The sequence below is a fragment of the Marmota marmota genome, unplaced genomic scaffold (genome assembly GCF_001458135.2).
Source record: "Marmota marmota marmota unplaced genomic scaffold, marMar, whole genome shotgun sequence".
Classification (NCBI taxonomy): Eukaryota; Metazoa; Chordata; class Mammalia; order Rodentia; family Sciuridae; genus Marmota; species Marmota marmota.
Window position 1 is genome coordinate 4,161,012 of NW_025999895.1, and position 6,825 is coordinate 4,167,836.

The 6,825-nt window shown below is 60.1% G+C and overlaps 1 protein-coding gene across 8 annotated transcripts in view; it reads right to left on the minus strand.

The window, feature by feature from the left end:
- Positions 1–6,825, minus strand: part of Septin9 (septin 9) — a 140,038-nt gene that overhangs the window by 64,957 nt on the left and 68,256 nt on the right. The window contains exon 1 of one of the 8 annotated variants that reach the window (XM_048797766.1): positions 5,216–5,232. The exons of the other annotated variants lie outside the window; for them this stretch is intronic. The gene's annotated coding sequence lies outside the window, so the exon portion shown is untranslated. Of the gene's footprint in view, positions 1–5,215; positions 5,233–6,825 lie in introns of those variants that run through there. 8 annotated transcript variants of the gene reach the window in all.

Sequence of the window (6,825 nt, forward strand, 5' to 3'; positions counted from 1 at the left end):
CCACCTAGCAGAACGCTTCCGGCTGCCGCAGGGGCCTGGAATTCTTCTAGGTGTGGCTTTCTGGCTCCCCCTCGCCCCCCCCCCCCACAGCAGGCACTCAGACACCACTGAGCCAGAGGAGGACGCGTCCCCCAGGACCAAACTGCACCCATAACGGCTCCGAATCAGGACAGGACACGAAGACCCCGTGGACAACAGTGGACGCCGCGACTTCTCCTACACAGCGCTAGGCTCGCCGGCCCAGGCGCACCTACGGCCCCCGACAACCCATGACGGAGAGAACATTCTCCCTCTGACACAGACAGGGAAACCGAGGCAGGAGGCACCTCAGCAACGGGCCGATGGCGTGGAGAGCAAGTGGCAGAGCCAGGCTGTTGGTCGGCCCTGTCTCCCCTTGCTTGTCCAGTTCCCCAGCTGGGTCCACGCTGGCCAGCTCCTCAGTCCTCTCCCTCCCCCACACGTTCTCCATCCTGTATGCCTGGCCCTGAGGGACGAGGACCACTGACCCCACCCTGAAGCCCAGCACCCAGCTCTCCCGCCCCCTCCACCGGGGTCCGCTCCCTCAAGGCAGCGGGTGGTGCCTGCAAAGCCACCCTCCCCCACCCTGCAGCCTCCCACCAAATGAGAACCAGCTGCCTGGTTACGGCCAGCAGGGAGAGGCCCACGTGGCAGGAGCCCTCCCCAGCTCCTTCCCCGAGCGACCCAACCCTCCTCTGCCCTACAGCCCCCAGAGCCCAGGACTTCACGGGACCCCACAGCCTCCTCCCCTCCCCACAGGGAAAAGGGCCGACAGCCCGTCCCGGCACTCAGCAACAGCTCGGCAAGACCCTTCAGCCTTCTGGCCTCCAAATGCAGAAGAGTTCCTGTGTCCGCAGGGCCAGCACCTCCTTCGGAAGACCAGGGGCTGGTGGGTGCTGGAGAGGCAGGGGGCAGGGGGCGGGTGGCAGGGAGGTGGGAGGCAGAGGCGGCCCCGGCTCTGAGGCCTGACCGTGGAGCCCACCAGCTTCCCAGACGGCACTCACATGAGGACCGCTAGCTCTGGGCATCCCTCCCTCACTTGTCCTGAAGCCAGACAGGGAAATGTCAGCTGAGTGGCAGGTGTGACCAGGTAGTGACAGGCGCTAATAGCCATCTCTGCCCTGCAGGAACAGGGGCCCAGGGTGGCCAGAGCTTCTGCATTTCTATATGATACCTCCTGATCCTTAAATGCCGGCCCGAAGCAAAACAAGGCCTTTGAAAGATCACACTGCAGCCAGACCTGAAGGTGCACATGGTAGCTGATCCCAGCGACTTGGGGGGCTGAGGCAGGAGGATCACAAGTTCGAGGCTTGGGGCTGGGGCTGTAGCTCAGTGGTGGGGGACCTGCCTAGCATGGGCAAGAGCCTGGGTTCCGTCCCCAGCACTGCAAAGTAGATAAATGATGAGAACAAGGTGCAGCGCAGCCCAACAAGATCACACCCACAAACCTCAGCTGCTCACAGGCCCAGCCAGTGGCCTCAGTGATAATGTGGCCACTGGGTGCAGGGTTCTGAGCCAGGGGGTGACAGCTCCAGATTCCAACTTGGTGTAACTCTCCCTGTCACTGGGCCAGCAGGGGATTCACCCTACGTGCACACTGCCTGCTTTGGCTCTAAGAAGCGTGATAGGCTGGGGTTAAGGTCACCCCAGCCAGGAAGTCTAAGGCTCGGAACTAAGTAAGAGGGATGTCCAGGGCTAACAGTCCTTAGAACTTAGTACCCCGTGTACTCCCCTTAGTCACCTGAGGTCACCTGGTATACCCCCAGCCTCCAGTGCGTGGTCCAAACTGCCCCAGATGGGGCGCCCTGTGCTATGAACCCCCCCCCACCTCCCGCCCTTGTTCCTCGCGGCCAGCTGCACAGCAGACACTGGTGAGGGGAGACCGTGACCAGGCTTGCCCCAGGGAGGAAGCAGAGCCTGCCCTCGGAGTCCCAGTGAGTCTGTGCCCCCATCTGGAGAGCCCCTCCCTGGGAGCCCACCTGGAGGCACCCCGTTGCCACCGCACGGCGTTGCGGGTGGAGTATCGTGGTGACCCGGCCAGGGCCGCCCCTGCGCACAGGCAGGCTGTGTCCACGCTGCTCGTCTGTATCAGCGGCCAGCTGCCCTTACTTTCTATGCTGCATCCCTTCAAGGCTCATGTCCCTGCCGTCCTCAAGCACACTCTAGTGACCTCTGGGCTCACGGCCTGGCTGTTATCTACCAGGAGTCTGCTACCCTGCATCACCCGGTCCTCGCCGGGGGAGCCACCCTGCCATCAGGATGCTGACCATCAGGACCCAGGGGGGGAATCTGGTTCTTTTTTTTTTTTGGTTCTGGGAATTGAGCCCAGGAGCTCGCTGCCTCTGAGCTACACCCCCAGCCCTCCTTTTTGTTTTGAGACAGGGTCTACGTAAGCTGCCCAGGCTGGCCTTGAACTTGCGATCCTCAGCCTCCTGAGTCGCTGGCATCACAGGCCTGTGCCACCATGCTGGCTGAGTTATTCTTGATGGCTGTGGTGACACAGATCACCGCACTCTAAGAGAAGCGAAAAGGAGCAGCAGGAGAAGCCCCTCCGTGCTGGGGGGCGACCCCTTCCCCAAGGAAACCGTGTTCCAACCACTCCCAGCCCCTCCCTGCTCCCAGAGGCCCTCCTGTCTGTCTCAGAAGGCCATACCTGAATAGAGAGGGGCCAGCCGGGCCATGCCAGCCCCAAACCAGCACCCCTCCTCCTCCTCCTCCTCCTCCTCCTCAAGAACCAGGCCCCCAAACCAGGCTCACTATGGCCTCCTCCCGGAGCCTGCCTGGTGCCCACATAGTCCACACCCCTCCCTCCCACACCAGTGGCTTCAGGGAGGGTGTGTGGGCTCTCTGGGAGCAAAGCTGGACACTGCCCACTCCCTACCACGAGCCTACTCCCAGCCCTTCCGGGAGCTTGGGACTTCTATGGAACTCACTACCGGCTGAAACACAAGTGTTTAACTTGGGCAGAGAGCCCAGAAGGAGCCTCAGAAGACAGGCCTTGGGAACAGAGAAGGAACAGTCTTTTTTTTCTTTCTTTTTTTATTTTTTTTTTTTTTGGTACTAGGGATTGAATCCAAGGGCACTTACTACTGAGCCACATCCACAGCCCTTTTCTGTATTTTATTTAGAGACAGGGTCTCACTGAATTGCTCGGGGCCTCACTAAGTTGCTGAGGCTGGCTTCTAACTTGAATTCCTCCTGCCTCAGCCTCCTGACCCACTAGGATTACAGACGTGCATCACCACACTGGGTGCAACAGTCTTCTTTTTTCAACTGAGACCCCACTTTCCTCTAAGGTTCCTTAATGGCTTGAATAATGTCTTCAAAAGAGACATGTCCACCATGTGACGTGGTGCACACCTGTAATCCCAGCAGATCGGGAGGCTGAGGCAGGAAGATCACAAGTTAGAGACCAGCCTCAGCAACTTAGCAAAGCCTTAAGCAGCTTAGTGAGACCTTATCTCAAAATAAAAAATTGAAAGGGCTGGGGGTGTGGCTCAGTGGTTAAGCGCCCCTGGGTTCAATTCCCAGTACCAAAAAAAAAAAAAAAAAACATAAAGGCATGCCCAATGCCAACCTCAGAACTGGGAAGGACAGGAGCTTATTTGGAAAAGGTCTTTGGGATGGAATCAAGTTAAGGATCCTGAGAATGAGAACATCCTGGATTTAGGAGGGACACCAACAAGTGTCCTTTTAAGAAAAAGGCAGAGGGAGAGTTCAGAGCCAGTGGCTCAGAGGAGGAGGCTACGAAAAGACCAAGGCAGAGACTGGAGGATACAGCCCAAGCTGAGGGACACTAGGGTGCCCAGAGGCTGGGAAAAGCCAGGAGGACCCTACCCTGGGCTGTTGGGAGGGAGCAAGGCCCTACCGACTCCTGGAACTCAGCCTTCTGCCCTGTTAAGCCGCCTGGTTTCCAGTGATTTGTTACAGTGACCACAGGACACAAACACAGGCCCCACTGCAGGGACAGGCCCTCCCAGTGTCTCCACCAGCCCCAGGCCTGCCCCCCCCACACTCAGCAGGGCCCCGCAGGGCTGCCTCCCCTCCCTCCCAGAGTCACAAAGGCCCCAGATGGTGGAGGGTCCCTGGGGAGGGCAGCCCTGCCCGAGATTCACAGCGGGACTTTTGTCGAGGAGACCAGATTACTGTCTAAGGCAGGGACGTCCATGTGCAACGGCCCCCCACGGAGGACTTCATGGAGAGCACCCAGCCACGAAAAATTAGGAGACAGCTTGCCACGGGTCCTCGGGCACCTCTGCCCTGTCAGGGTCCTAAAATCGCCCGTAGGTCCTGCACCCACAGGCAGAGCTACCCCCTTCTGCCAACGTGAACGCACCCTAGAGAAGCCCCCACCCCGTGACCCCCCCCAACAGGTCACTAGATGTGTCCTCCCTCCCCAGATGCCAGCAAGGGTTTCACCAGCTCCTTACTTTGCAGATCTCAGACCCCATGATCACATATCACTTCCTCTTCTGTCTGCTAGGAGTTGATGCTACAAAGGGAGCAGGAGATGCCCCGCTGGACATCACAGACTTCCCCTGCTACACAGTATCAGGCAAATATGGGCCTGGCTGGCCTTGAAGTGTGAGCCTCCTGCCTCAGCCTCCTGAGTCGCTGGGATTACAGTCCCTGGGATTATAGTCCCTGTGGGTCTTCTCTCTGCCCCTGGGAGGTAAGACGGAGAGGGAAGGCTCACTTCTGCCCACCTTCACGGCCTCTACGGATTCTCGGCCGTCCAAAGCCAGCTCAAACCTTCCCGGCCTCCACCTTCCCCAACTTGCAGCAAGACCCTGAAGACGGATCCTGCGCTTTGGCCCACTTCTGGGAATCTAACCCAATGAAACAATCAGAAGTACAGAAAGATTTATGCACCGGGCCATCTGCATCAGCACTACCACTGCAAACACTGGAAATGATTCAGATTCATGCAGATTTTTCTAAACCCATGTGCTGAAGTCCCACAGAGTCATCAAAATCACGCTTCGGAAGATGAGAAATGCTGAGGATACTAAATAAAAATAGCAGGACGCAAGATGTCTACCAAGATCCTAATCCCCCGTCACACACGCGTGTAGTTCGCACGCACACACACGCACACACTCACCCTCGCGGAGAAGGACTAGCTCCAGACAGAACCACAGTGGGTGTCATTAGACCCCCTGCCTCCCTCTGATAGGACAATGATAAACGCACTCACTGCAGATTTCCAGGGCTCAACGCAACGGGCACTTTAAGAAACGCACCTTGCGGCAGACAAGCTGGAGGGTGGGCATGACTGTGCGCGCCAGCCCCACGACCCCTCCCAGGAGAGCATTTCCAGGCCGGCTTCCTTCCCAGGCTGGGCACAGGGCCACCCTCTCCTGTCCATCAAGCACCTACAGCCTCAGCTGCTCCACAAAGAGGCCAGAGTGGCCTCCCTCCAGATGCAAACCCTGCCGCCTGTGCCCGTGGGGGGCCGAATCAGGAGCGGCCTGGATCTGGGCCTGTTGGGGGAGGAATGTGCCCTGCACAAGGGGCCATTGTGAAGGCCCTGCTCTGACCGCAGGCTGCAAGCCTCTCCCGGCTCCTGAAACCTGATCGAGCACTTCCTGGTGCACAGATGGGCCTGGTCGGGGGAGGCAGCATCAGGAGAGCCACGAAGCCCTGCCCAGCCCGGGACAAATGTCCTGTACAGAAATGCTACAGCCCAAGATCAAAAGAAACCCGGTGCTGGTTCCCCCGGGAGGGGGTGGGCGGAGAGACAGGAGGAAGCGGGGAATTCTGCGCTAGGCTCCGGGACACCCGCCTTGATCAGAGTCCCCTGCTGCAGCGCAGCAGGTCTGTCCCTGAAGACACTGGCTGCCCAGGAGCCAGGGCCTGACCAGAGACCCCAGGACATAGAGCAGGAGCAGGAGACAAGGCCCAGTGTGCTGTCCTGGCCCACAGGGACCCCACCCACAGCTAAAGCATGTGGAGGGAGGTCCTGGGCATTGGCCGCAGCCTCAGTTGACCTCTGCCCCATTCTGTCTCCTCCGAGGGCTGCCCTGCAAGGGTGGTGGGCAACGGCAGGGCCTCGGCCTTTGCTGCCTGCCTGTGAGGCTCCCCCCTCCCCCTTGCCCGAGCTCCTGGGGCGATGCAAAGCCACAGGCAGCGAAGGCCCAAGAAGCACCTCAGCATGTGGCCTGAACTTCAAAGAAGGGATGAGCCCAAAAAACCAAGACCTGGTCTGGAGGTTTGGGTGTCAGGGGACGTGGGCAGTGAGGCAGGGGGCAGAGGCAGGTCCAGGCGTCCGCATCACATCACGTGCTATCGGAGTTATCAGGGCAAGAGAGCACGGGCGCAGGGGCGGCCCACAGCAGTGTGGCTCGGCTGGCACAAGTGCCCTCTGCTGAGCGTGAGCCGCGGGAGGCCATGCACGCTGACAGGGGCACCACCCAGAGCGGCTGGGGCCACACCCACCCGGCCTCACCTGGCCTGATTCTGCTTCCCTGCACAGGGCCTTCCCTGGCACTCGCCTGGTGCCCACCCCTGCAGAAGGCAGGAAGGACTTAACACTGGGCCCTGGCCCCAGATGGGACCCCCAGCACCCAGCTCCCTCCCCCACGCAGGTGGGACAGCCCTGGGCTCCAGGGGGGCTGAGCTCAGCTGCCCACAGGGCTCCACTGTGCTCCCTTCCCATCCCCACACGGGGATCCCAGGGGTCACCTCCCGCTTGGACCGTGGTCTCACAATCTGCGCCAGGAGGCCTGGGCGGCTGGGTGGAGGAGGAGGGTGGATGCTAGGCAGGTGGAGGGAGGGAGGCCTTCGCAGGACAGGGAGGGGGAGGCA